General features: G+C 48.7%; 1 long non-coding RNA gene and 1 other non-coding gene across 4 annotated transcripts in view; both read left to right on the top strand.

The window, feature by feature from the left end:
• Positions 1–23,646, top strand: part of LOC139680590 (uncharacterized) — a 29,659-nt gene that overhangs the window by 293 nt on the left and 5,720 nt on the right. The window contains exon 2 of one of the 3 annotated variants that reach the window (XR_011699379.1): positions 919–984. The exons of 1 other annotated variant lie outside the window; for it this stretch is intronic. This is a non-coding gene — a long non-coding RNA (uncharacterized lncRNA). Of the gene's footprint in view, positions 1–918; positions 985–10,828; positions 11,094–23,646 lie in introns of those variants that run through there. One more of the 3 variants, XR_011699377.1, reaches the window with a different exon arrangement.
• On the top strand, positions 445–516 carry TRNAT-CGU (transfer RNA threonine (anticodon CGU)). Its single transcript has one exon. It is a non-coding gene; the product is annotated as a tRNA-Thr (tRNA).

The raw sequence follows: 23,646 nt of genomic DNA on the forward strand, positions 1-23,646 counted from the left end.
GGGACACTGGGGACACTGCGAGGGTGGCGGCAGCGGGAGGGAGTTTTTCCGAGGAGTCCCGCTGCGGGGAGACGGGGCACGGACCGGGCAGACGGCGAGGGCACAGCCCGCCCGCCGCTCCTGCCCTCCCGTCGCGGGCGGCGCCGGCACCGCCCGTTCCCGGCGCCCCGCTCCGCGCCCACGGGAGCCACTGCGGGGCGGCCCCACGGCCTCTCCCCCGCACGGCGCGGCCGCTCCGTCCGTCCATCCGTCCGTCAGTCCACCCGTATCCATTCATCTATCTGCCCGTTCGTCTATCCATTCATCCATCCGCCCATCCATCTATCCATCCATCCCGCCCCGTCCCGCCGCCGGCAGCGCCCCGGGACGCCCCGTCCGGCCCCGGCGGCGGCCGCGCCGCTCGCTGCCTTCCACTGGCGGCGCGGGGGTGCAGCCAGCCCGTCGGGCGCGGTGGCCAAGTGGTAAGGCGTCGGTCTCGTAAACCGAAGATCGCGGGTTCGAACCCCGTCCGTGCCTGCCGAGGCAGCGCGGTGCGCTGGCAGCCCCGCCGCGGGGAGGCCGCGGACGCCGCCTCGTTTGCGGCTCATTTTTGCTGTCTCTGTCCGAGATTAGCAGTCCCCGGGGCCCCTCTGCACTCCCGGGGTGCTGGCGCCGCAATCCCCACCCCGCGGGTTCCCACCGTGGATCTGGTAGGGTGGTCGCAGTCACCACGTGTCGTGGGGAGCACGAGTGGCATCAGCGCAGGCACCGGGCAACGAGGTGGGGCATCGCTTGGGGGGCACAGAAACCACAAAAGCGTGAAGGAGACACTTGTCTGTGTTTTGCCGCTGTTGTCCCTAATGCAGCTCAAACAAAGCTGCTTGCGCCGAGGTGATGCGGGGATGTGAGGAATCCCTCTCGCTGGTACTTTCTCCGTAGGCGCTGGGTACTTGTCACGTTCCTTCAATGGCAGATGAGGTCGAACCCTGGAGCAGCGATGGAAAGGTTAGTGCAGTTAGAACGAAAGAATTGTTAAGATTGGCCCTCGAAGACCACCGAGTCCCGCCGTTAACCCAGGACTGCATGTTCACCACTAAACCATGTCCTCAAGTGCCACATCCATGACTTCTTAACACTTTCAGGGATGGTGATTCCACCACTTCCCCCACTGCAGCCTGTTCCAGGTGCTTTGCCACCCTTTCAGTGAAGTTGTATCATTTTACACCGTCATTGTTTGGTTCTTAAAACACCACTCTGAGCAGCTTCACACGTTGCAAGGGTATTTCTGCTGGCTCTGTACAACATCATTTTGGTTATTGCTGCTTCCAGACAGCTTAAAATATGGAAAATAATAGAGTCATTGCTTTGCAAAATCACAATAGCCAGATATCTGGGAAGAGTGGGGGAGCCTCTTTCAAAGAACTAGTTGTTTCCTTTGATGCTCGAGAAAAAGCTGGGTTTGCTGTTTCATGTGCCACGCTCAGCCTGGGCCTGACTGGGCAGGAGGCTGTTTGCCTTTCTCAGTAGGGACTGCACTGTAAGGCGTTTGGGGAGGTCTGTACAAAACGGTTGTACAGTATGTTATTAACAAGCCACAAAACAAGCTGTAGTATGTTTTGTTATAAAAGCAGGAAATGCAGTTTAAAACTTGTTTAGGGAAATGTACACACTGTTTTACTTTAAAAATGCAGTGCTGTCAAAATCCTGTCACCTCTGTAGGATCCAAGTTCCAGCTTTGAAACACCTTATTTTGCCTTTTTTTTGTTTGTTTTTATTCTGTAGTATCTCACATCAGAACATCAAATCAAAATGTTTCTAATTATTCAAAGGCCATCTTACAGCTTTCACTGAGCATTTCAGAATTTTGTGGGTTTGTTTCTGGTGGAGAGCAGTTGTGAAATCGAGGTCCTCCCTGAAGCAGTCCCATCACATAAACTCAAGCAGCTGAGTCCTGCCCAAACGTGTGCCACAAGCCCGGGACTCAGAACCAGGTATTTCAAGAAAGCTCTGACATTGCTGTTCTCTGTGGCCATAACACATCCAGGCAGCCAACTAGCTGCCTAACTTCAGTCTCTGCAGAACTGGAATATTTGCTTTTAGCTCCCAGCTGTCTGTGAGGAAGGTCCTTCCCAGGCACTGTGCTCAGCTCCTGGGGAGGGGCCCACCAGAGAGACTTGTCCCAGGAGTGCTGTTGTGCATTTTCCCTCCTGGAACAAGCTCACCTGCCTGGATCCTTTCTGTCCAGGAACACACAGTTCTGTGTGAACCATCCTGTTGTCTCCAAGGCAGGGTTGTGTTAAGGCAGATCACATGTTCACTCACTTCCCAGATTCCTGCCCCCCTCTTCTTACCCAGGCAATAAACTGGATTTTTGGCTTTAATTTAATAGCTTGAGTCCTGAAGTGCCAATGAACTTTAATCAAGTTGCTTATGATCTGATCATAACTGTGCTCCTGATGGCTTTGAGTTGGGGATTCTGGTGGGTGAGGGAGAGGTGTTTGTTTTGGACACAAGTCCTGACTAAAAACATAAAAATTTTTACATGGCCCTTTTGAGTTGCTTTAAGATCTTTGACTTTATTCCAGAAAATACTGAGCAGCCTTCCTCTGAATATAACACCTCTATGAAATGAGAATTAAAATGAGGCCCCTTTTAATTACCCAGTAAAAACACATTACAATTAATGTACTTAAGAGATGTGTTACTGCTGAAAATCTTGGCCATATTTAGGTACAGAATTCTCCATTGTTTCTGGCTTGACAAACCAGTTATTCAGAATCCAGACTTTTTCATGACTGCTTTAAAGTAAGTGTAAAAATGGGTTGATTAATACAGCAGTATTTCTGAATTATGTTTTTTATGTATTTTTGAGAGCTTGACTGAAAATGTTTGCTTTTGGAAGGTAAGATGTGAATGGTAACTAAAAGCATAATGTTCTTTGTTTGGACTACAATAACATTTTCAGTGCTTTGCAACTCTTCTGAGTGTCTGTCACATCCTCCCTGGGTTCAAACTCCAGCAACCAAAAACCAGCGTGCTGGGAACACAGGAGCTGTGTCTGGTCAGAAATAGCAGTGAGATCACTCGAAAGCTTTGCTTGGACCTTGCTGTGTGGAGCCAGGCAGGAGGATTGTCCCACAGGCTGGGCAGCCCTGCTTCTCTTATTAATAAGGTTTTGGATAGTTTTCCCACCCCTCTTGTCTTTGGGGGTTATCCTTCCATGGGGTGGCTGACACCCTTAAAAAAAAAAAAAAAGAGAGAGAGAGAGGGAAAAGGCCCAGCCATCCAAGCCCTGAAACCTTGAACTTGGAAAGCAAAGGGCTGTGCTGAGTTGTGCAAACAGAGCGTGGTGTGCCAGGGGTGACCAGGCAGAGCCGACTGGGCCATGAGCCGGGCAGAGCCCCCACTCTCAGCGTGGGGCTGTCCCAGTGCCCAGGACCCCCTTTGCACACACTGAAAAACGGGGCCAGGCTGGGAGGATGCTCAGTGTCTGCAGTACAAAACTGAGATTATGTTTCCTGCAGAATGGGCAACTAAATGCACAAAGTTTTTAGAAGGCTGCAATCCCTGGTGAGAGCACCAACCACCTGGGGAGGAGGCAGCAAGCTCAGGGAGGCAGGAGAGCAGCACTTGCAGTATTGTCTGAGACCCAAATACGTGGCAGAGTAAATTAACCCATGAGTAAATAAACCCCAAGCTGTGGAAATCTTCGCATGGCTACAGCAATGTGATTCCCATTTCCATTATGCCTGGAATTTAATGGACTGCTGAAGTTTGACCAAAAGGCATTTCTTGTGTCAAAATGAAAAATTACAGATCAAAAGGGTGACTTTGCAGACAAACATATCGATCTAAAGCCTGGGTGACACAGGCTTCCTGGAAGAGAGCCCAGAAGCATGTCTGTGTTTAAAGTCAAATGGCTGTAGCCTTTTACCACTGATGAATAAAAAATGTTTTTGTCTGCATGCTGAAGGCTCAAGCAGAAACAGAAATTACTCCATTTGTTCTGCCGGAGGAGCAGGTACGTGTTTGTGAATAGTAATCCATTGAATGCTGCAGAATCTGGTAATTTAAAAAAAATGACAGTGAGATAGGAAACAAGAAATATTTCCTTCCCCTTGAAAACTCTGTTTATGGCACCGTGGGAAGGGCAGAGTGAGACTCCTCATTCTGTGTTTAAGGGGCAGAGTTACCGGTGTCCCCTTCTCCAGAAACATGAGGAGGGGAGCAGTTGTGAAGTTCCTCCATGAGGATCCCAGTTGTACTTTTGCTTTGGTGCAGGAGCAGCAGCTCTTCCAGAGGTCCCTGAGGCTGTGGCTGTCATCTATAATTAGATATTAATGGCAAGGTGTGGGTGTGCCTCCCTGACCAGGATGGATGGAGGGGAGAACGCTGCTGCTGCTCCTCTGAGAATGAGGAGTAAGGCAGGAGTGGCAGCAGTGGGATTTTGTGAATGAGCTCTCTGGGCACCCAGGATTGGCAGCTGGAATCCTCCCTGCTGTGCTGGTGTAGTGCAGCAGCCCTCAGTTTCCCTAGGGAACCCGTGAGACACATTTTAAGTTAAAAAAGTGGTGCTGAATGGCAGTGACTGCTTCTGGGAAGGCCAGAAAATGCCAGCTGACACTCCAGGCAGTGTGTCTGAAACCAACTGTAATTATGCAGGGAAGGAGGAGCAAGGGGGATGGATGGGGGATTTCTAACCTCTTCTCCTCCACAGCCTGTTTAACCTCAGCAGCACGGGGCCTGCTGGTCACATAAGCCCTGCTCCTTTCCCTGCCTCACTCTCCCAGGTATTTATTCTTGCTCCTGGCTGTAAACTGCATGAAAAAAAAAAAAAGAGGCTCAGAGCCAGGCCTGGAAGGTTTGTGCATGGGGTTCTTATCTGTGTGAGTAAGCTCTCACATTTACCACTGAGTGAAGTTCGCTGCAGTGAGCAAGCTGTTGCAGGATCATGAGCAGCAACATGAATATAACCATTATTATTATAGTGATCGTGCTGTAAATTGGAAAAAACTCTATTGGAAAAAATTCTGTTGATGAAATGATGTTTGTAAATGCAATGCCATGGGAGCAGAGTCAGGTGCTGGATTAATATAGAAATAGGACAAGAGGAAATGGCCTCAAGTTGCACCGGGGAGGGTTTAGATTTGGTATTTGGAAAAATTTCTTCACCAAAATGGTGCCAAGCCTTGGAATGGGCTGCCCAGGGAAGTGCTTGGGTCACCCTCCCTGGAGGGATTTAAAAGATGTTGCAGAGGGACATGGCTTAGTGGTGGACTTAGCAGTGCTGGGTTAATGATTGGACTTAAAGGTCTCTTCCCATTTAAATAACTCTGGATTTCATATTATGGAGAGGAATGGCCTTGGCATTGAGCAAAATACAGCCCCATGGGCCTGGTGATTCCAATGACAAAGCCAGGCTTAGTGTCCAGCCTGAGACATCACCAGCAGTGCAAAAAGCGTTGGCAACAAACGGGACAAGAGGCAAAGGGCACTTTGAAGCACAGGGTGTGGAGCAGGAGGTTCCATCCAAACATCAAGAAATGCTTTTCCAGGTGAGGGTGACTGAGGCTGGAACAGGTTGTGGAGTCTCCATCCCTGGAAATACTGAAAAGCCATCCGGCCACACTCCTGGGCAGCCTTCTTCAGGTGCCCCTGCTCGAGCACGGGGTGGGACCAGATGATCTCCAGGGTCCAGCCTCAGCCATTCTGCTTTGCCTCTCAAGTTTGTACTGTTTGTTGCTCCTTGAGTGACCTGGGACCGAACCTACCCCCATCCCAGCAGCAGTGGCTGCCTCGGGGGGTGCTCCCCAGGTCTGTGCCTTCACCTCTGCTTTGTGAGAGCGGTGATTCCAACCAGCACTGAGCTGGTACAACCATCTCAGTTAAAGAATTTAAACTGTATATGAATTCAAGGCAAGGACAGCCTAATATAGAATGCAATGTTTACTGTCTTCAAAGAAGCTGTAATAAACTTGGACGGGAAGCTTAAGCAAGAGATGGAGCAATATCAGCCTTGCAAATGTGTCAGAGGGTCCTTGGGAGCCCCAGCCTGAGACTTGTCTATGCTATGGCTGGGCTCTGTGGCCATCAGTTGAATCTAGAGGGTCACAAGTTTCATGGCATTGTGCACTTTGCACTGTCACAGTCTTACTGGGACTGTGAGGATGGGGCATCTGGGTGGATGGAATCGTTGTCACTAATTTCACAGGGATTGTAGCCAAGTTCAAACACATATTTCATCACAGGAGGCATGTGAGGCTCTACTGGTGCAGCTGGATGTAATGCCTCATTCCACACTCCTGGTGTGTGCAGGGGAGGACTAATGCTGTGGTAGCATCTTTAAGAGAGCATCTGGTATAGTCCAGTGACTGCTGTCCTCTCTCAGCAGTCACTGCAATGCTTTGGTGCCCATGTAAGACCTGCACAGTGAGAAATGAGCTCCGAGCCCAAGCCTGCTCCCTGTGAGACTTGCTTGAGCTGAATTCCTGACTCCTGTCCTTTCATCACTCCGGGCCCAACTGAAAGAGTACTTGTGAGCTACCAAGTATAGAATGTGCCCAGCCTATTTCACAACTGGAACTTGCAAATGCTGGAGTGGATTTCATGGACTGAAGCCCCCCAGGGAGGGAACATTACAGTAAATAAAGTTAGTGCATTTGTTTAATCCCTGGGGATTGTGGAACATGGGATTAAAGTGGGTTGAGGGGATTTCCCCATTGACAGCTGCTCTGCAGTGCACAAACACACACACAATTTTTTTATATGTAACTTGTTCAGGCCCAAAGAATTTAAACTGCATATGGCACTGTGCATAACATGACCGTTGTTTCCACATCTGGTTGCACATATCTGTCTCCCCCAGTAATTGTCTTTAATAGACACAATTGAGGATGAGGTAGTTGTACTAAGAAGAGACATAGCTCTGTGTTTGAACAGGAAAACATTATTTCTGAGCTTAATCACGGCTCGTTAGTCCTGTGATTTCCTCCTCTCCTCCATATATATGCAAGCACACATGCTTTAAATATGAAGGCCCAGTTTTTGGTAGGGCATTTCTCTTGTACTTACTGTTTGCCAGAGATTCTATGGACAGGCAGAGCCTTGGCCAGGGAGCAGAGAACCAGAACATGTCTGAGGGGTGACTGGAAGCTGGAGCTCACTGGTGTTATGTGGGTGCTCTGAGGTGAACAACCATGTTCTAGTAAATATCTCAGAATGGGGACTGCAATTTTCTATAAATCCTTAATGAACTTGGCTGCTTGATATTCCTGCAGAGGCACATGGGGTCAGGCCAACTCCTTACAGTACATTGCACATTTAAGAACCTTGAATCACAAACTTGCTATTCCTACTGTGATTCAAAAGACCCAACAGAGATCTCACTCTGGGTCTCTGTTATGGATTCATATTTTGAGGTGAAGACCAGGGAATTTCATCTTGTGCCATCAATGGATTTCAGCTCTTTTTATCACTACACTGTGTTCCAGTTTAACTTCTTTGACAATCCGGTCTCTGTCAACAAGGCCTGATGCTGAAATATCAGCTGTTGGCTACAAGCCACCTTTGCTTACATGCTGCTTAGTGCCACAGGCTGGAAAGTTAATAAATCAATGGATTTACTTGCTGAGAAAGGTATTGCAGGAGTGTAGGCAGAACTGAAAGAGGAAAAACTCAGATTAATGTATGAGTTCAACCAGACCAAATGGCATCCATGGGGTCTGTGTCCCACCCAGCAGCAGGCCAGTCTCCCACCCACAGGAGGTGCCTCCTGACTTTGGAGCTTTCACACCAGGCTTCCACTTTGTGAAACCTTTGTGGAGACCTATAAAGAAGCTGGTTTGTGGCTCTTGTAAAAATGTCCTCTTTTTTTCCAAAGAGGGCTATTTTCAGAAGTGATAGAATTTGTCATTCCACAGTTAATGTTCTGGGCTATCGTTGGTCAAACGTTATTAATATTTTAGCCCTTTGGCTGCCAAACAGCTCGAAACAAACTGGTTATGTTTATTTTTAGAATTGTGTAAGTTGTGATGCTTCACAACTTGATATGCTTGTGATTACATCTGAACTGTATGCAGAGCTAATCCTCTTCCCAGCTCCCATCCAGGCAGGGGCTGTAGCCATGCATTCCCAGCACATGGATTCTGCACACCCTGGAGAGCAGCCAGCAGGTATTTGTGAGAGGAGATGAAGACCTAAGACCTGACCTTCTCAGGTATGGAAGTAGCCTGGAATATGTGGCAGTGGGAGTGGGCTGCCAGCAGCCCAGGACAGCTCCTGGGCTCAGGCTCCCTGCACTGGAGCTCCCGCTGGGCAGAAATGTTTGAAAGTCTTGCTCTGCTCTCATGGAAATTACGAGGTGCTTCACACCAGTGCCAGTGAGGGCAAGGTGAAGGCAAGAGGCAACATGTTTCAGGATGCTGAAAATAGCAAATTAAATGCTTGGTCAGGACATCAGTGAAGCTGTGTACCATGAGCTTCCTTAGAAAGAAAATTCTCCATTCCCTGGCTCAGTCTCTTCCTTCCATACACAGAGGTAAATGTGAATTTGTTCTGCTCAGAATTGGTCTGTGCTGTTACAAGCAGTTTTTTGATAGAGTCAAAGAGCAAGAATAGGTTTTGAGTTTTTTAAAAAAAGAAAAAAGAGAGTATGAGATTGGCAGATGAATTTGCAGTCTCTGTAAGAGTAACAGGGTCTTAATTTCTAAAATTTGAAGCCTTTTCTTGTTCAAATTAAGTGATTTCTACAGCATCCTTTCTCTTCACCAGAGGAATGATTAGTGTCTTTTACACCTTTTTGGCAAGTCATAATTTCTACCAGTACTCACTGGGCATCATCACTGCAAAACCATTCCAGATGGTCAAGAAGTCCTGTATCTTCTGCCAGTATGTCTTATTTTCAAAAGGCTCATACAGCTTCGTCCCTCTTTCAAACCTTTTTGCCCATGGTCTATGATTCACTCTGCATTCTACTATCAGTTTTAAACAACATGTTCCTTGGCTCTAAAAATTCATCAGGCTTCCAGCCAAGGAACATATTCTTCTGTGTAGAGGATGGCTTCACAGTGTTGATCGAGAGCAGTTACATGACAGATCAGTTCAAGTTCTGGCATTCCATCCCTGCAAGCCAGGTAGAGTCACTTGCCACATCCGTAACAATGCTGAGCACATAATGCACCCACATATTATGTGGCTGCCTTGTGTGGCTTCAGCACAGACACAGAAAGAAAATTTGGTGTAGGTGGCAGGAATGTGCATTTGTGTCCTGCTGAACCCAAAGATTTAAAGGATGAGGCCTCTTGCTGCTAGCTTTGATTTTTTTCATGCATGAGCACACAATTCCATCATGCATGAGCACACGATTATATAATGCATGAACACACATTATATCATGCATGGGTGCACAATTAACCTCATGCATGAGCACAGAAGTCTTCCCCAAACGATCTAAAAACTTTTCAGGGCCTTGTGGCATTTTCCTAAAACTCATTTATATCTAAGTGTACATTAACACACTGTACTATCTGTGTAGACACGATACAGCTGTGCTTGTGCCCAGGTTTTCTTGGTCAGACAGGTATGCTCACCCAGCCTTCCTGGAGGAACAGATGAAGAAATGTGGGACGCATGGGAGGTAGAGCATGTCCTCAGACACTCCTGTGTTAGAGACAGGGTGTCCCTGTGGCCCATTCAAGGCATGCAGTGGAAGGCTGGAGGTGTAGGGGGCTGTGTAGGGAGCAGGGTAGGGAGCTGTGCAGGAAGCTGTGCGGGGAGATGTGGGGGGGGACGCGTGGGGAGATGTGCAGGGAGTAGTGCAGGGAGATGTGCAAGAAGCAGGGGAGGGAGCAGTGCAGGGAGATATGCAGTGAAATGTGCAGAAGCAGTGCATGGAGCATTGCAGTGAGATGTGCGGGGAGATGTGTGGACAGCAATGCATGGAGCAGTGCACGGAGCAGTGCAGGCAGCAGTGCAGGCAGAGTGCACGGAGCAGTGCAGGCAGAGTGCAGGCAGAGTGCAGGCAGCAGTGCAGGCAGAGTGCAGGCAGAGTGCACGGAGCAGTGCACGGAGCAGTGCAGGCAGAGTGCAGGCAGCAGTGCAGGCAGAGTGCAGGCAGAGTGCAGGCAGAGTGCAGGCAGAGTGCACGGAGCAGTGCACGGAGCAGTGCAGGCAGAGTGCACGGAGCAGTGCAGGCAGCAGTGCAGGCAGAGTGCAGGCAGCAGTGCAGGCAGAGAGCACGGAGCAGTGCAGGCAGAGTGCAGGCAGAGTGCAGGCAGCAGTGCAGGCAGCAGAGCAGGCAGCAGTGCAGGCAGCAGTGCAGGCAGCAGTGCAGGCAGAGTGCAGGCAGAGTGCAGGCAGCAGTGCAGACAGCAGTGCAGGCAGAGTGCAGGCAGAGTGCAGGCAGCAGTGCAGGCAGCAGAGCAGGCAGAGTGCAGGCAGAGAGCACGGAGCAGTGCAGGCAGAGTGCAGGCAGCAGTGCAGGCAGAGTGCAGGCAGCAGTGCAGGCAGCAGAGCAGGCAGCAGTGCAGGCAGAGTGCAGGCAGCAGTGTGGCAGACGCGGCCGGTGAGCAGCCTCGCTGCGTGCGGGGGTGCGGAGCGGGGCTGTCCCCGCAGGTACCCGCGGGCGCTCCCCGGGCTGTCCCTGCCGTGGCGCAGCGCCGGGCGCGGCCGGCAGGGGGCGCGGCGCGCCGTCGGTGGGGCCGCGGGGCTGCCCCGGCGGGAGGGGCGCGGGCAGGGCGGGCCGGGGCCGGGGCCGGGGCTGGGGCCGTGCGGGGCGGCGGGGCCGCGACTTCGCTGCTCGGGGCACCAGCGCCGGGGCCGGGCGGGCCGGCGGGCAGGGCGGCGGGCGGGGAGCGCAGCCCGGCACAGCCGCCGGGGCCGCCGGGCCGGGCTGCGGCGGGAGCTGCCCGGCGCAGGGGTGGGGACTGGCCGCTTCCTTAAACGGCGCGGGAGCGGCGGAGCGAGCCCGCACCGCCCCGGTGCGCGGGGCCATGCCGACCCTCCCGGGACGCGGCCGCAACACGTGGAGAGAACTTTTGAGGGACGCGTGTCCGCGCCGGACGGGAGCCCCGCCGCCCGGGACCGCAGTGCTGCGCGGAGCAGCTCGTCTCTCTCCGGTTTGACGGCTTTGGGTGTTGGATTTTGGCTTTTTTTAAATTATTATTTGGTTTTTTTCTTCTGCTTTTGGGTGGTTTTGGTCCCCCCCCCTCTTTCCCTTCTATGCTGCTCTTTTGTCGGGACACTTTAATCTCGCCGGGGCAAACGCAGCGTTTGAAAAACCGAGAGAAATGTTGCAACGTCCCTTGTGGCAACGCGTTTTAATTTTTTAATTTTTTTAAATTTTTACCTTTTGTGATGGCAAAGAGGAAGTGTAGAAAAAATCCCCCCGTGATCAATACTGGTTTAAGTACCCGTCTTCGAGCCGCTGAGCTGCGGGAGGCAGGCGAGGGGAGCGCGGCCGCTGCCGCTTCCCGCTCGGCTGTAGCTCAGTCCGAGCCTTTCCCGTGCGGAATCCCGAGGACCTGCGGCTCTGGGCGGGGAAGCGGCCGCGGGGCCCCCCGAGCCCCATTCCCCTGTCCCCCCCTCAGAGCAGGTAACGGAGGGCTTGGGATTTTCTGTCCGTTCGGTATGTTCGTCGACCTCTCCTCGCGCACGAAGTTCCCGCAGGAGCGGGGTCGGGAGCGGCGGTGCCGAGTCACGATGGGCCGGCCCGAGGTGCGGGGCTGGGGCCGGGGCGGCTGCGGGAGCGGGGCCGAGCCAGCTCGTGAGTTCGGAGAGTGGGCGGTGCGGATCGTGCCTAACCCGGTATCCCCGGGGCGGGGGGCTCTGCGCTGGCGGCGGGCACCGGCCGGAGAAAGGGGGGGCAGTTAAAATAGCCATGAGCAGTGGCCGCCTGCGCCTGATGGGCGAGCTGAGGGCTGGGTCTTTGCGGGCGAGATGAGAGATTCGTGTCTTCAACTGGCCTACAAAGTCCCAGTTCTCGGCTCCCGGGACCTGCCGGGCGCGCAGCGGGCGAAGACGGAGAGCGGCGGCGGCGGCGCTGCCGCTTTGCGGGGCCGCCCCTGCGGGAGCGCGTTCGGCCCGGCCCGGCCCGGGGGCTCGGCGGGAGCGGGTCCGGCCCCGGGGGCTCGGCGGGCGGTGCTCGGGTGCCCCTCGGGGACCGCGATTCCCCCGGCACTGGGACGGGCGGGTGCCCCGGCTCTCCGCGGGCAGAGGACGGAGCTGGTTCTCCGCGAACCGTAAGTGCATTTTGCTTCCTTCCACCTCCGAAAGGGCCTCAAACGTGCTCGTGCTGCCGGTGCCGGCGGCCCATCCCGCGGCGCCCCGGCCCGCCCCGCTCCGGCTCGCGGGACTCTGTGCCCGGCCCTGCCTTGGCGCGGAGCGGGCGCCGGCTTTCGCTCCCGCAACACCATGTGCATCCTTCCCTCCGCTTTCACTTTCAGAAAACACATCTGTTTTCTTTTCCCTTTCCTCTTTTATTTTTTTTTAAATAAATCTCGTCACATCCATACGGAGTGGCCGGGCTCCCGGGAATTGTCCTCTTACTCACCTAAGCGTTTTTACCCCCCACCCTTCGGATGTTCCCTCTTATTTGCCGGCGTTGGATTCGGCACACGGCGCGTCTGCGGGCGCTGGTTTGTGCTCCTTCTTTGGGCAGGGTGTATATACAGCTCCGGGTGTGTATATTACTGGCTTGTATAGCGTCGTATTTATAACTTCTGTGCCCTTCTGTGTTATGTTACGTTTTAACTTCTTAGAATTATTTTGACGGTCCTCATAATTTTTTGATTCACATAGCCATGTTTTTACTTCTCTCCCATAAAGTCAATGATATTGACCTTCCAGTAAGGTAAAAGACTGAGTGGCAACAGTGTTCTCATGGTTAAAGTCTATAAAGGCAGATGGAAAATTAAAATCTTCCTGTGTATTTGTTTGAGACACTTAGAATTTCGTTTTCTCTGTGATGTTTCAGTCCACATTCTGTAGGTGTGTATACAGACTGCATACCATAGAATCACACAACTTTCCTATCCTGTTCCCATTAAATTTTTGCAAATAAACCCTGTTTTCAGTGCAGTTTTCTATAGCAACTGCCAATGAAAATAACAATATTTACTGTTTCACAGTTAAGAAAAATTTGCAAGTAATATTACAGACCTCCTTCAGCCCTCTATACCCACACACTTGTGTGCAGCACACGGACATGTGTATTAATAGCTGTTGCTCTGACACATGTCAGGACATAGAGACCTTGACAGATCAGAATTATTTCCCATGTTCAGTCCCTCAGGTGCCTCTTTGATTTGAGGGCCAGAGGTCTTACTTGGGCCTGTTTGCTTCATAAACCTGTTTATGAGTGCAGGTTGGGAGCTTTCTTTGAAATCAAAAATCAAGGAAAACTTTTTGCACGTTTCTTTTCCCCATGTGCCCGTTTTTCCAAAGAACTCGGTCTAGTGGCCACAAAAAGAAGTATGTGAAAAGAAAGGAATAAAGGCAAAGATACTGTTGCTTTTAGGAGGGAACCCATTAAAACCCACTCTGCTGGCCCCTTTGCAGCCCTCTTGTCCCTGCAGATCTGTAGCCCTCAACAAAATTAATCCGCAGTGAAATCACAGAAATCTGATTCTAATCATCCTCCCTGGAACAAGATGGAGCTACAAGCAGATGAGCATAGTGTAAAAATACTTTGAGCACACTGAGCCGTATCATTAACATTAAAACCTGATGGTGTGAAGGGGGGGACAGGGAGCAGATTCCTGTGCCTCCTTTGTGTGCTCCTTCCAACTTCTTGTGCAGCTTCTGAGGTGCCACTGGCAAGCAGTGATTTTTTTGTGGAGGTTGGTTGGTCAGACTCCTGCATTAGATGGTGGGCTAAACAGAAGGGTTTGTTTTCATAGGAGAGTTTCTTAGCTGGGCTGTGCTTTGTAAAGCTGGGTAAACTGCTGGGTTTAGCTTTTGTCAGGTTTAATATAATCTGGAATTTTTTTTGCCCTGTAACAATTTAATTTCTTCCTGGCTTTAAGTAACTCCAGCAAGTTTTGTTCCTCTAAAACCTATTTTGGAGCACTGTATAGGATAACTTGAGTTACTGTCTTCTCATTTGAGTGCATCAGTCAAGATTCAGTGGAAGTCTGGCTCCTGTAGGGAGTGAGTGCTCAGCATTTTATGGTCAGCAGGACTAGTTAAATGTGTATTTTTGAGCTTCCAACTCCCTAGTCACTTTAGATGGGGTTTTTTTGCATTTGCCAGGGTGAAAGGACACATTTTTTAGGCAACATTCATCTGTTTGCACTGGTGTAGTTGTCTATAGCTGCTAGAAGTCTGTTGACAGACTGGCTGATACGAGGAATGTGGGTTTTTTCTCCATTCATCTACATTATTAGGATTATTTGGATTGTGGCTGCACACACTGCATTGACAGGCATTCCCAGCTTCTCTCTGTGCCCCAAAGAACACACAGTACAATGCAGATGTATTTCTCAGCATCTGTTTTACACTGTGGAGTTTAAACATTCTCTCTGAATTAAAGTTAAGTCTGGAAGGGAACATTCCCTCATGCCCCAAATGACTTTTTGTGGGTCAAATTACAAAGTAAAAATATTTTATTTTTAAATAATATTGCTCTGAAGGCTGGGTTGGGGGTAGACCATGGTTTAGCACTTTCCAAATGCTAAAGAAGATGGTTCAAGCTTCTGCTGCAAGTTGTGGACAAGCTCTTAAATTATTGTTGTAGCTCTGAGGCTTTCACAATGTCCTGTGCTCTCTGGGATGCAGATTCAATTATTCCCCCCCTCCCCACTTAATAATGGGGCTTTGTTTTATTTTCACTTCTAAACTTTATGCCTCTCTTGCTAATCTTTCTGTGTGTACAAATATGCTTTCTTTGTCAGTCAGACTTGGCAATACTTAGGCCACACTAAACTAGTTCTGGGCAGTGCAGCAAAGCTTTCTATTTATCAGGGCCTTTCCGGGGAAGTTTATTACACTGTAGGAGTGACATTTTCAGCCTTCTGAAAGAGTTGGTAAATATTTGGCAGGTTCTACTCCTTCAACAACAACAAAAAAAGGGCCATATTTTATCTGTGATAAGGCCTGAAAGAAAACTATCTAGGCTTTAAGGGCTTGAGTTGTTGGGCAGAAGGGTGCGGTTCATGCAGTTTATTCTTTGAATTGCCCTGAGTGAAGTCAAATGTTTGCCTGCAATTTAAGAACCACTGTTCCTCTATGTTTGCAAATAGAGACCTTCTAGCCAGGGTTGTATTTTAAGTTGCAGGAGGGCACAGAGCAGAGCAAGTCCGCGGTGTCTGGATTACAAACACATGTAATCAGGGGCAGGTTAGGGGCAGACCAGGCACAGACCTTTCACAGAAGCCTGGACATGCTTGTGTTTGGGCCTGGCACTCTTAGTGAGGACTAACTCTCCTATGAGCGAGGAAGGGAAGGAACACTCAGCTTGCAGATATTCTCCCCTCTGCTCTTGGCTCCATGTGCAGGTGGCAAACCCCAGGCTCGGGCAGTGCTCTGTGCCAGCTCCCCAGCACACAGAGGCAAACCTGACGTGGAAGGGAATGTGCTTCTCCCTTCCACTGCTGGCCCACTTGAGAAAATCCTTGCAGCTCCTGCTGATTTCATCACTTCCCCTCCTGAGGTTCCAAAAGAGACAGGTCTCAGAGGGGAGAGGAGGAGGGTAGGAGAGCCCAGAAGAGGCTGCAGGGTGGCTGGTGCTGGTCCACAGGCAGGGACACACTGCTGAGGCTTTGGCTCCTTCCCACAGGCTGAGGGACACCCCTGGCAGATGAAGATTGGTGGGTGTGTGTGGCTTTCCCAAGGCTCAGCACTGTCTCCCTTTGCCAGTGTGATCTTTGCTTGGTAGAGGGGTTTCTGCTTGGGTTTGATTGTTCTGGAGTGAGGAGGGAGAGGGTGCACGTGGTGGTGCTACCAGGAGGATTGGCTGCCCAGGTCCTGGAGAGGGGAGTGTCTGACATTGGGGCAGGAAAACCCTCCCTTGCTGAGGGCAGAATGGCCTTTCAGATCCCATCACCAGCCTTGGTGTGAGCCAGCAGTGGTGTGGAAAACACATCCTGTGGCTGCAGACTGGAGGGAATGAGCCTGGGTGATGCTGGTCTGGGGACAGCTTCTTCTTCCTGGCATAAGTGATGGGCTGTGGATTCATGGTGTATTTCTGTAGCACTGAATAATCAGAATATTTCCAACACTGCTTGGCAGATTTGACTGTGTACAGACTTCTTGAATTTTATTTGGATCTTGGTGGCCTGTCAGTTCAGGAGGCTTAGGCTGTTGGTTTTTCCCTTCTGTGGCATCAGGCAACAGGCCTTTGTTCTTCCTGTCCTTTGGCAGAAGGTGTTTCCTGGTGTCCTGGACATCCACGTGGGTGGATGATGTGCCCACGTTCCATGCAGGATTTCAGAACTTCCCCAATACAGATCTGTGAGTGACACCATTCATTGGTCCAGGACTGGATCCTTGACTCCTAGATTGTGCCTGCTAATGTAGTCATTCATTATTATTATTTTAATTACAAAATGTCCCATCTGACCAAGGCTGTGGAGTCTTGCTCAGTCACTGCATAGTCCTGGTGTGGATGACAGAGCACAGAGGAATGCACAGTGGGTTTGAGGAGCAGATGTTACCCTGAACAGTCTGCTCTGGCGAAAGGGTCAGTCCTGGATGGCTGGAGACAGGACAGTGGCTCTTCCCATCCTTTTCCTGGTAAAATCTGATGAAATAAAAAAGTGACATTCCAGTTCTTACAGCTGTTTTGAATCTCTATAAATTCACTTTCCTTCTTTTTTTTTTTTTTTTTTTCCCCAGTTCCAAGTACGGAATTTCCTCAAACTATAAACTTTGAAAGCAGATTTCATTCAGCAAAATCTCTTTTAAAATACGATAAGGAACACAATTTAAAACACTTTAATTCAATCAACAGCCTGTAGGAACTAATCTACAGTGTCCCAAAAGCCTGCTAAAATTAGTCATGGGTTTATGTTTTTGGAATAAACCTCTTTAGGAGGGGCTCTGTCGTTAGGAAGAACAGGGCTTGTGGGTGCATGGCTGTCAGGAGGGTTCAATTCAAATATGCAAGTGCAGTAGTTTAAGGAATAAATTCCAGAAGCTGTTCAAGGCTCAGCTGCATTACAGAGCCACGATCAGGTTGGGTCAGACTGCATTGCCACATACTGAAACATCTGGAATAATATCACGTTTCCCCAAAGTGGAATTTTCTTTAAGAGCAGCAGCAATTGCTGATATTTGAGAGGGTGGAGCCAGCAGGAACGTACAAATGCTGGAAAGTGAATTAGGAATTTAGAGAGGGAAATATGGTGACTTTCTCAGGAATCATGATTTTGATGATGATCTCTTGTTTAAAGCATCAGCTGATTCTGAGAACTGGGACTTTCCGGGCTGTGGGGATTGGTCGGACACTTCATGCCGTGGCCAGGAACTCTTCTCCTTGGCACTTGGCTTTTTAGTCTTTTGATGAATTCCAGGGAAACAAGTTGTGGCAAACTGATTTGGAGCTTTGGAGCCAGAATATGCATGAAAAATCTTGTATGAAAAGAGAGATTATTTCATAAAGAAGAATTTAAATGTAGTTCGGTTAAAATATGAAAATGTGAAACTGTAAATGCTGGTTTGATTTTTTATGAAAGATAAAAGTTTCCTCAACTCTACATTATGGGTGTATTTCACACCTGAAGGATACTCTAAAAGTAGACCTGAAGTCTCAGTTGCATTTAAAGTTATTTTTTATTACAAAATCTGCTTTGACTGCAGAGGTATTTTGTATAATTGTGACTTTATCTGTTAATTTCAAAGGAAAACTTTCTGGAGGGGGAAAACATTCCCATGCAACTGTAAGAGTTGTACAGAACCAGAAACAGAAAGGTGCTTAGTCACAAATGAGCTTGCCCCTTTTAATTTTCCTTGGACCATAAAACCAAACAAATAATGTAATTTGTGAAAAACCAGATATTTACAGGAGCCATTTTTTCCATGTTGTGGATGAGCCAGCACTGCAGTTAACAGTGTTTTTTACAAGAGTCTTCAATACATTAAGAATGTCTGGTGTTTTACACCCCCAAAACCAGCTTGAATCCACATTTTAAAAACAACTTAAATGAAGGGATTTTTAAAAACAATGTCACCGAACAATGAAATTCAGCTGAGTAACTTAAGCTGAATTTCTTAAATCTGAGTCAGTAAAGAGCTCCCAAAATGTCACCCAACTGTAACAAAGGAGCAGAACCTTCACTGAATCATTGCAGTGTTTGTAGCTGCACCTCTGAGTGCTACTCTGAGATTAGAATTGTGTTAGTCCAAGTCCCAGCCTAAATTTAGCTGCAGGATTCACATACTGCATTCGCTTCCTTGGGAGAGTCTGGTTCTCTTGCAGCATATTTGAGCCAGTTTTGCATCTCCTTGGGGAATAAATTACAGCCTGAATGAGAACATTTGCACAGATTTATGGCATTAATGCTACGTGGAGTTGGAGGGGCTGCGAGCACTCAGCCTTTAAAACTAATACTATCTCTAGCCCCCTTCCAGACTTAATTTCTGTACCAGTGGCCAGCAAGGGCAGCGAGACACAATGAAACAACATTTTCTGTGACAGTGTTTCATCGCAAACACAGCAATAAGTTTCTCTCCAGAATTTCCACCAGCGAACTCTCTCCCCCAGCCCAGCCCCATGTGAGTAACTGCACTTGTATAGCGAGTTGTTTCACATGCCCCACATAAAAATGTAATAAATCCAGAGTAAGGAAAATACTGATGAGCCAGTTTAAGGTGTTATGTAATACCAGTTATATAAAGTTTTGGATGTCTTTAGACTTTTAAGGTATTATTGCCTTCGAAAAGAACACAAATTGTAGTTTAATTTCAAAACTTTTGACAGGAGTTTAATCTTAAAAATTGAGCTTGTGGATTGCCTGCATCACAGAATGAATTTACAGCTCTCCAAAGAAACAGCAGGTGTGCCCAGTGCTAAATAAAACATCTCTTGTAAGCCAGAGGACATCTCCTGATCTGCACCAGCCCAGGATTTGTCCCGGGCTCTAATTTTGGTGACTGGTAATGTTTTCAGACAAACAGCCACAAACACTCTATCATTTTATAGCAGTATGTTCATAACTGTTTGGAAATTCTGTCGCTTGCAAACCTTTTATAACTTTGTTTTCCAAACAGAAATATTTTATAATTATCCAGCTATCACTGCTACAGCAATGCCAAATTATGGTCAGTTGTTTGCAGGCAGCAAGCAGAGTTTAGGTGCTTAAAAATACAGGATTTCTTTAGAGACCCAGCTGTGTGGCTCTCTTGCTGGTGGCCTGTGCAGTGCACGGGAGGTGCACAAGGATGGATGGGGTGACTGAGCTCTTCCTCTCTTCTCTCCTCTCCCCTTGAGTCAATCCACACCCTGAAGGAAACACTTCAGTCCAGGTGAAAGAAATGTAGTACATTCCCAATACAGCCTCCAGAAATAAACTCCCACCAGGATGATTTCCACAGCAACTAAAGATTTTTCTTTTAATGAGATTTGCTACAACTTAACTCTTCCAGGCATTGTTTTGAATGTGAGCAGCACTGCTGAGCTACTGCTGACAGCCAGAAACCTCTTGTTTGTTAGCAGTATTTTTAAGGGAATAGGATTTCCCCTTTTCCCAAGCATTTCTTGTGCATCCCATACAATGTTGAACAGCAATCATAAACCTGGCTGCTGGTGGAGCATTAACTGACAACATCTCATTCTCATGGAAGTGTCTCATTAGAAGTATCTGGCAAAATGATTCCTAATTCACCTCAGATAGAGTTCAGTTCACTTCATCTGTCTGAAAAGTGGGTCCTTGGTCTGGATTTCCTCTCAAGGCAGAGGGAAGGGGGTGATGGCTCCAGGCTCAGGGTGTCTCACTGGGCAAGTTAACACTTGAGGATGGAGACCAGTACAGCTCTTATCCCACTAACCAGGAAGTTTGTACCATCAGTTTTGACTCACAGATGCTTAATATTTCACTTAACTCTTTCAGTTAACTCAGACTTCACTTAATTCTTAGATTTGCTTGATGGCTTTGGTATGAGAGATGGCTTGTAGTTGAGAAGCTGCTTCTGTAACACGTCACTGGTGGTCAGGCACCAGGATGTGCCTGCAGCGTTCAGCTTTTCTGAACTTTGCTGTGACTTTCTTTCCATTTCTATGGCAAGTGCATTGGGTTTCTCTAAGCTGTTCTTATGGCTCTAAACTACCAGCAAATGGGGAAGGTGGCCCTGTGACTTACAGCTGTAAGGAGCTTCTGGATATATAGAGCTGGAGCCAAACCCAGTGGGTATTCCCAGTGGATATTTAACCTATACCTGGCAATCTGGTCCCTTTAGAAAAGCATTTCAGAATTACCAGTGAGAAGTAATGCTGAAATGAGAGAAAAAGTCATGTAAATTCTCCCACACCTGCAGCACGAAGACTGGGTTCCCTAGGAATGTAAACTTCATTTTCTGTGGAAGATTTTACTGCATTTTCTATTAAAAAAGCTATAAACTTATAACAAAAGACCAACATCTTAAGCAGGTAGCAATATATTTTAAAAGCTTGAGGTCACCATATTAGTGCTGCGAGAAGAGTGAGTGCACCTGGGCCTGGCCGGCTGTCTCTCAGGGAACTGGGGGGTTTTTTCTCTCCTCAGTGGTGCCCCAGTATCCAAAATAGGCACTTTTCATGAATGCACTGGCAAGGGAACAGCATGTGATGGGATTAGTTAGAAGGAGCAGCCAAAACGTTTATCAATTATCGTATCTGTTTTCTTCCTCAAAGAAGGCTCCCTTCAGAGGCACGTGCCTTTGCGCTTGTAATCAAACCCTCTGTGCTCTCCCTTGGGCCTTGAAAATTGATTTGCACATGCTTTGCTCCAGTTGAAGTCTCTTGGCTTGTTCCTGCTCCATGTCAGTCACTGGGTGCCCTGGGCACGGGTGTTCCTGCCGTGGGGACGCTGGCAGTGCCCAGGGTCACACGCCTGCCTCGAGGAGCGGCTCCGGCCGCTGCATCCCGAGTGGGGATTTCCTGAGGCATCAAAGGGCCAGTTGTGTCTTTAAAAAAAAATTAAAAACAAATTGAAGCTTTCAGGTCCCACTCTCCTCTGCTTGCTCCTCCCAGGGGAATGGATGCAGTTTGACCTTCCTAAAATTTTATGAACTAGGAACAAGCTTTTGCTGCAAAGGTGGAAAAGAGCAGTGAAAAAGCTCTCCAGGATCATGTACATGGTGGGTAATGAAACGTGAGTTTACGTGACCACCCATAGCTGGTGCACATTTTATGCTTGAGTTCTTCCATGCGATGAGTCCACTGCTAGCAGGGGCATTAGTTTTAATTATATGCTTCATAATTTTTTAGGACTTTCTACACTGCTCTGACATAAGGGAACTAATCACAAAGTGTGCAAATGAAAGTAAATTCAGTTCTTACCTGAAGCCCTAAGCCCAATGCTTTTTAAAAGCTTGTAAATGACAATAATTAGCTCCAGTTTAATGCTAATACATTCTGAGCATATGCTTACTATTGTAATACTCATAATCAGTATTGGGGTGAACACTGGGAGAACAGGTACGAAGTTTCTGACTTAAGAAAGTCAGAAACTGGACTTTGGTTGAATTCTTTTGAGTATATGACCATAAGAATATTCTTATACTCTTTCCACTTACTGGGCCTTAAAGAATTGGAAAATGGAGAGCACCAGAACACCTGACAGATGCACTTAAAGCTCCAGGTCAGTAGCATGCTTAAGCACATGCTTGGCTTAAAGCAAACGATTAATCATATCCCTGGTCCACAGAGTAATTAAACTTGTGCTTGTATACTTTGTACAGTGCAGTACCAGCCTGCAGGCGTTCTCTGAACACTGATGTGCCTGAGAAAGTGGTGAATCAGAAAGTGATTTTTGGCTGGAGTTCGAAAATGACTTTAAAAGAGTGAGTTAGACACCCAGAACTCATTAGATTTGAATAGCTACGGAAAAGCTGGTCTTGTCAGCAGAGCCCTGTGAGTAGCAAGGTGTGGCCATTTACCTCATGGTAATGCCTTAGTTTTGTTTAAAGTGAAGTGATTTAAGAAACCCTTTTACTCAGTAATTTCCTGCTGCTCTCCTGTAACATTTTGCTTCCCTTAATGCTGTCCAGACCAGACTCTGCTTCAGCAGAGCCCGAGCCGGGCAGCCCCTTGCTGGCAGCTTCTCTCTTACCTCGCTGGTCACAGCCTGGGTAGGCTCAGAACTGGCAGGCTGGGGCCAGCATTGTGGCTGCTTTTCCTGTCAGAGATCACAGCTCTTGGTCACACACTGCTCTGGGGGCCAGCAGGGAGCTGTGTGTGCTCTGCTGCTCGTTGTCCGGATACCTTCCATCCTGCTCGGGCTGCTCCAGCTCTGCCGTGCCCTGTGCTGGGGCCGGAGCCTTGGGCACAGCTGCACTGGTGAACCCAGCAGCTGAGGGCAGTGTACTGAGCGTGGTCTGGCAGAACTGGGACTCCTCCAGCCAGTCCTGGATGTGGTCTGGAAGTCAGCTTGAGTGAGGGTCCAGTACCAACAGGCTGTTTGGATGTGCCCTCCCCCCTCTCTTGGTGGCAGAGACTTTAATGGGACAGTGGTGGCCAGACTGGGCTGGTTGGCAGCGCCCTGGTTAATTTTCTAGGAGCCATGAAGCCTCTTCCAGCCACAGCTCCTCCCCTGGCATTTCTCTCCAAGTGTTCTCCTTTCCTGTCCCCGTCCTGGTGCCAGCCAGTTTAGTATGTTAGTCATCACACCAGCAAGATCCCTTCTGAGTGGCTCTAATGTGTTTTGCCCACATGTAGGCAATCTGACCAGGCAGCACTGCCATCCTCTTCTCTGCCAGCCTGAGCCAGGTAGTGGTCTCTTGCCACTCCAGAGGAGTGTAATGTGGCAGCCTCTAGAAACTTGTTGATGACTAATTGTTTTATTTTATATACTTAAAGTCAGCTGCTTTAATTTGCTCATTCTCCAAGGCTCTGTGTGTAAATGCTGGTGAGGTCACCACAATGAGCCAAACCAGTGCAGCATCAAACAGGTCCTCTTTGAACTATTGGCTCCTGAGTATCTGAATCGTTTGCAAAGCAGCCTCCATGGAAAGTCTGTGTAATGTGTTTGATTATCCAACCTTGCCATTTTCAAAGGGACCCAGTCAAGATTAACAGGGCCTAAATGTGCCACCTTCTAAAATAACCTTGGCTTTCCAGCTCCTCTGCTGATGTTGGGAGTGGGAGAAAAAAGTAATGTTCCAAACTGAGGAATTGCAAAGAAAGGGGACTTGTCAAATGGACGTGGCCAAACCCATCAGCCCTGCAGGATGGGTGCTCTTCCATCAGTGCTCAGGTTCCTTCACTTTGAGGTCCCAAGCAGGGCACCCCCTGCTCCCCCAGGGGACTGTGCCAGATCTGTGTGGATGGGGATCTCAGTGCTCTCTGCTGGAATGAGCAGCAACAGGGACATTGTCTGTTCCTTGCAAAGTGAGACACTTCCTGAGTCTTCCTAATGTTTGTGTTCTTGTGGGTGAGGGAGATGAACGAACCCAGCTAATATCAGCACTTCTGGAGTCACTTGGGCCTGCCCAAGGACAGCCCAGCGAGTCCCACTTGTGCTGGCAGGACCCAAAGGC

The sequence above is a fragment of the Pithys albifrons genome, chromosome 19, assembly GCF_047495875.1.
Source record: "Pithys albifrons albifrons isolate INPA30051 chromosome 19, PitAlb_v1, whole genome shotgun sequence".
Lineage (NCBI taxonomy): Eukaryota > Metazoa > Chordata > Aves > Passeriformes > Thamnophilidae > Pithys > Pithys albifrons.